General features: G+C 49.8%; 1 long non-coding RNA gene across 1 annotated transcript in view; it reads right to left on the reverse strand.

Moving 5' to 3' along the window:
• LOC138924979 (uncharacterized) overlaps window positions 1–173 on the reverse strand; it is a 7,896-nt gene extending 7,723 nt beyond the window's left edge. Inside the window, exon 1 of the long non-coding RNA XR_011440479.1 lies at window positions 1–173. This exon is cut by the window's left edge and continues 313 nt beyond it. This is a non-coding gene — a long non-coding RNA (uncharacterized lncRNA).
• Window positions 174–5,708: the final 5,535 nt, after the last annotated feature.

Below are 5,708 nucleotides of genomic sequence, written 5' to 3' on the forward strand. Positions count from 1 at the left end.
GCCCTCCGGGTTCATGCTGGCCTGGAAACGGCTGTGTCACTGGGGCCCAGCGGGGACCAACGACAAGGACTCTTCCCAATTGCTTGCTCTGTGCACAACCCTGGCAGAAGGGAAAGGGCTGGGAAGAGTCTCTGCTACCCTGGAGGGATGGGACCCCAACGTCAGATCTCGCTGAATTTGAAAAGTAAATAATAAAGCGTGCCACGCCTTGTAAAGCAGAGAGCGTGGTAAAATCCAGACTCACTACGCAGACTGGCAGCTCCAGTTACCAGGGAGACACCACCCCCAGGCAGCCTGTTCTCCAGGGGGCAGCTCATTCTTGGTTCGTTTCTGGGGTCCTGAGGCTTCCGGCCCCACCCTGATTCCTCTAGAAGCTCCCACTCACTGTGCCAGTCAGGACCGAAGACAGAAGTGGGTGGGAGGGTATGTGAGTGACTCACCGGCTTTTGCTTGCCTCTGCCTCTCCCATGCTCAGGATGTGGGGGCAGCATTAAACAGAAAATGACTCTGGCACTTGGTAAAATGGTGAGGAAGATTGTATTCAGGACTGTCACGGTAGGGGAGAGAGATGGGGCTCAACTCCAAATCCAGGAGGGACAAATGGAGATTGATACCCAAAGAGCAGAGGATGGAAAATGACCAAGAGGAGACATCAAGGGGAGCGGGATTCTTGCTGACGGCAGGCCAGCATGATCAGACATCAAGAGTTGGGGGATGCCCTATAAACTGGCTTAGCAGACTCCTTGCTAAATCTGGACTCTGCAAGGAAGGGCTTGGAAGCCCAAGGAGGAGGTTTAGTAGAGAAGAGGGCTCAGAGGAGCCTGACCAAAGTTGGGCAGGACACAGTCTTTATCCGCAGCCACTGGAAAGGCACTGCGGGTAGAGGGGAGAGCAGAAGGAGAAATTGGACAGGGAAGGGAATGTCTTGGTTTTCTGGTAAAATCGGGCAGCACTCAATGGGCAGCCAGCTAGGAAGAGCCTGGTTATCGAGCAAAGCCCTGGGAAGTCTGGGGGAAACTCTGAGAGGGCTGTTTCCTGCCCTGGATTAGGTTAGACTCAGGGATCCTAATGGCCATCACTATTCTAAGTCAAGTCATTTTGGATATCCCCCAGAGAATTTTCTGCCCTAGGCCTTTCCTCAGAGAAGGATTCAAATCCTGCATCTGCTAGTTTGCTCTCTGGGGACCACAGATATGCCCCTCGGGAGCTCAGTTTCTTCTTCAGTGAGGTGAGGGTGATAATGGGACCACCCTCGGTGGGGTGGTGACGGCTAGTTGTAACAGCATTTATAAAGCCTAGGAGAAGCGCTCAGTAAATTTGAGCTCCCCATCGTCACCCCATCCGGGAGGACCAGATGAGTCAAAGGCTCCTGTTGGTGTCTCAGAGTCCCAGGGAAGGCCCACAGCCCACCGGAGGCACCAAGAACTGTTCTCTGAATGATCCCGTCCCTCGTGACTTACTCCCACCTGTGGGACAGTGCTTATTCCTCCATCCACACGGGCCCAACGTTAATCCATCCGGACAATTCCCAACCCATCGCCCCCACAGGAATTCCTGGGAGCTCAGTCTACTTTTAGTAGACTTTTTTTTAGTGATGGTGAGGTACAGGAAGGGATGGGAGTGGCAGGGCAACAGGGACCTCAAGAGGCCATAGACCAGCTGTGATCACAGAGTGAAGTGATGCCACGTCTTTGGGCATAACTCTGGACACTTGGTCAGAAGCTGAAGGAATGAGACCCAGGAGAGGTTTGGGAGGCAAGGGTGGGCAAGGGTCTCATAAAGAACAGTGACCAGAAAGCAGACCCAGGTGGGGAGTACATAGGGGGATCTATCACAGTTTGACTTCAACTCAGCTCAACAAACACTTCTGTAACATTTTTTATGTGCCATACACTGTATGGGACACTGGGAATACAAGGATAGATAAGACTCAGTCAGGAATGCAAAAAAATAAATTATAATGCTCTGTAGGATGGCTGCGATAGTAGGGATCCGAGGCAGTGCTGTGGGAACACAGGCTAGAACTGTTGATTCTGCCTGGAGGGCCAGGAGGAGCTTCACAGAGGAGGTGAGTGTTCACTTTGCTCTTCAGAGAAGAGAGTAAAACTGTGTGTGCAAAGCATAGAGATGTGAAAACACAAGGCCTGCTTGGAGAGTGGTGGCTCCAGCTGGGGGCTGGGAGGGAGGTTCCAGGAGACGAGGCTGGAAGGTATGTGAGGAAAACATGAGAAGTCTTGGAAAGGCCACCTAGGCTGTTGGAACCTTAGAAAGGTCATTTTGACAGTGGCCTGGAGGATGGTTTGGGGTGCGGAAGCATGAGGATGTCACTGCAAAGTCCTAGCAAGAGAAAAAGCCACTGTGTGGAAGCAGAGCAAAACCTTCGGAGCCAGGTGACTTGGGTTTGAATTCTGGCTCCCCCACTCATTAACCGTAGGATGCCGGGCAGGTCCTTTAGCCTCACTGTTCCCCAGGACCCCTGTCTGTAAAAAGGGGATATAGACAATGCCTCCTTTGTGCCTGTGGTAAGGATTAACTGACAGAATATTATCAGCCACTCAACACAATGGTCCTGGCTCACATTGCAGGCATTCAACAAACGAAGGTTCACCCTCAGGCAAAATCATAGGAGGGATGTGTTTGAAATAGAAGCGAAGGATGTACAATAGTGTCTAGCACATAGTAGGCACTCAAAAAATATTTGTAGAAAGGAGAACAAATTGAATGTCAGAGAAGAAGAAAAAAGCAGTCAAAGGTGATTCTGAAGGTTCTAGAAGGATCTCTTGGATGGGCATTGAAGATAGAAGAGAGTTGGTATGGTTGCCTAGGGAGCCTATTCCTTCTGTTCTCCTGAGTGCCACCACCAATTCTCTCTGGTCCTGAAGGTGGCCTCATCTCTGCCACCACAACCAGACTTTTTCCCTGGGGAAAAATTTTTAAAGGAAAGAAAAATGCATATTCACCCAGGTGCTCTCCATGGGCAGGCGGCCCTTCTGATATCTGGTGAGAGGGGAGAGAAAGGAGAGTGCTGTTCAACAGGGAAGGAAACCCAAATTCCTCACGTAGCCTCCATGTGCCAGGCTCGGGGCATTATTCCACTTAATCCTAAAAACAAGCTTGTGAGTGTGGTACTATTACCATCCTCCACATTTCACTGAAGAGGAGAACGAGGCCCAGAGAAGCTGAGGGACTAATCTAAGATCACACAGCTAGTAAGTCGGGAAGGCATAGCACAGACGGATTACCTGGATTCAAAACTCTTGTTTTTTCCACTGCTCCTTCTAAAGAGCTAGAGACTGAAAGAGAAAAAGAAAAATGGTAGTGCCTTAGCCCATTTGGGCTGCTAACTACCATAGACTGAGTGGCTTATAAACAACTTGATTTCTCACCGTTCTGGAGACTGGAAGTCCCAGATCCAGGCTCCGGCAGACTCAGTAAAGGTGAGGGCCCACTGCCTGGTTCAGAGATGGTGCCTTTTTGCTATGTCCTCACATGGTGGAAAGGGTAAGGGAGCTTTCTTAGGCCCCTTCCATAAAGGCACTAATCCCATTCATGAGGGCTCCACCTTCATGGCCTAATTACCTCCCAAAGGCCCCATTGGGGGTTAGGATTCAACACATGAATTTTGTGGGGACACAAACATTCAGACCCTAGCAAATAGGAAGAGAGAGGCTAAAAGACAGGGTCAGAGAATGAAAGACTGGAGAGTAGATGTGAGGTGACACATTTATGGTGGGTCCCATCCTCCAGACTCGAAGGGGCAACATCTCCCAGCTAAAGCCCACCCACCCTCTCCCGGAACGACAGCCACAGGGCTGAGCACTGCGCTTTCCACCCGACTGTGTCCCTCTGCACCCTGTCCTCTGAGCTCATCCCCATGCTCCCCCACTAGCTGTCCTGGGGCCCAGAGGAGGCTGGCCCTCTTCCCAGGGGCTCCTCCTGTTCTTCAAGTGCTCGTGGCCCTGGGGAGGTCTGGCCCACACACCAGGGACAAATCCCCAAAGAAAAATAGGCTGGACTGGTCAACCCAGACACCCTGAGGCACACCTCCAAACATCGGAACAAGCTCCCCGGGCCTCTGAGGCTCAGTTGGACTCAGTGAGCCCCAGTTAAAGAGGCCCCTCTTCCGTGAGGCCTCCCTGACGGCATCATCTGGAATAATTATTATTGCCATTGTTGTTGTTAAGAGCTTACTATGTACCAGACATTCTACCGAGCACGTTACATGCATTTCCTCACTTGACACTCATTGCAACCCCATGAGGTAGGTACTAGTGATCCCATTTTAAAGATATGGTGACTGAGGCATAGAGAGGTCAAATTATCTATGCAAAGCCCACAGATAACAAGAGAGGCAGAGAAGACATCCAAAGCCAGGCCGGCCTGACTCCAAAGGTGCACTCTTGTCCATTATGAAACACTTCCTCTTAACAAACAGCTCTGTGTCCCCCACAGTGACTGAGTACGTAGTAGGTATTTAAAAGAAAAACATTATTTTTCTCTACTCACAGAATACTTCTGTCACCAATTTGTGGAGGGTTTTCCCACACCAACCAATTCTCCAACTCTGGACACCACCCTGTGTCCTACAATTCAATTCAATTCTGACACAAACTACTCAGAATTAGCACAGACCCCACAGCGTAAGGGTTCAGTCCCGCAAGACTGCCCCCCACCTCAGATGCCAATCACAAGTTCTAGGTTGTTGTTTGACCGACCGACTATAAAGTGGGGGGTTCCCATGACCCCCTCCTCAGGTTCAGTAATTTTCTATAATGGCTCGCAAAACTCAGGGAAACACTTACTTACATTTACTCAATCATTATAAATGATCTGATGACGGATAAAAATGAACAGCCAGATGACGAGGTACACAAGGCGAGGTCCGGGAGGGTCCTGAGCACAGGAGCTTCTGTCCCTGTAGAGTTGGGGTGCACGTGGATGTGTTCACCAACTTGGCAGCTCTCCAAAGCCCGTATTTTAGGGATCTTTACGGAGGCTTCATCATGTAGGCATGATGGATCACTAACTCAACCTCCAGCTTCTTTCCCCTCTCCAGAGGTCAGGGAGTGGGGCTGAAAGTTTCAACCCTCTGATCATGCCTTGGTCTTTCTGGTGACAGTCCCCATCCTGAAGCTATCTAAGGCCTCTCTGCCACCAGTCTTCTCATTAGCATAAAAAAGACCCTGTTCTCACCCAGGAAATTCCAAAAGAAGCTTTATGTCAGGAACCTGGGTCAAAGAGCAAATACATATTTATTATATCACAGAATTTTACAACTGTCTGATGAGTGACAAGCTGACTAACAGGGCATGAGAATATTGGAGCAGCCATCCACAGGAGGGACTGATGGGGTCCCAAGAAGGCGGACCTCCTGAATTGGGTCCCTGGGGCTGCCTATCCTCAGCATCTGGAAACAGAACACGTGACACCATTGTTCTGTGTCTTGGTGGGCGTCAAAGTGTAATCCTGAGCAAATCACTTAACTCTCTACGCCTTATTCGCTTCATCAGAAAAATGGAAATGATAATACTCACTCTGCATAAGTCACAGGGTTTCATGGGGACTTAATGGGATAATGGATGTGAAACGCTTTATAAACTGTAAAGTACCACACAAATGTGAGGCTTTGTCATTCATTATAGATGAGCATGTGCATGCCCACACACCCACATCCATAGACACCCATTCACTCATACACACACACTCTT

Source organism: Equus caballus, chromosome 7 (genome assembly GCF_041296265.1).
Source record: "Equus caballus isolate H_3958 breed thoroughbred chromosome 7, TB-T2T, whole genome shotgun sequence".
Classification (NCBI taxonomy): Eukaryota; Metazoa; Chordata; class Mammalia; order Perissodactyla; family Equidae; genus Equus; species Equus caballus.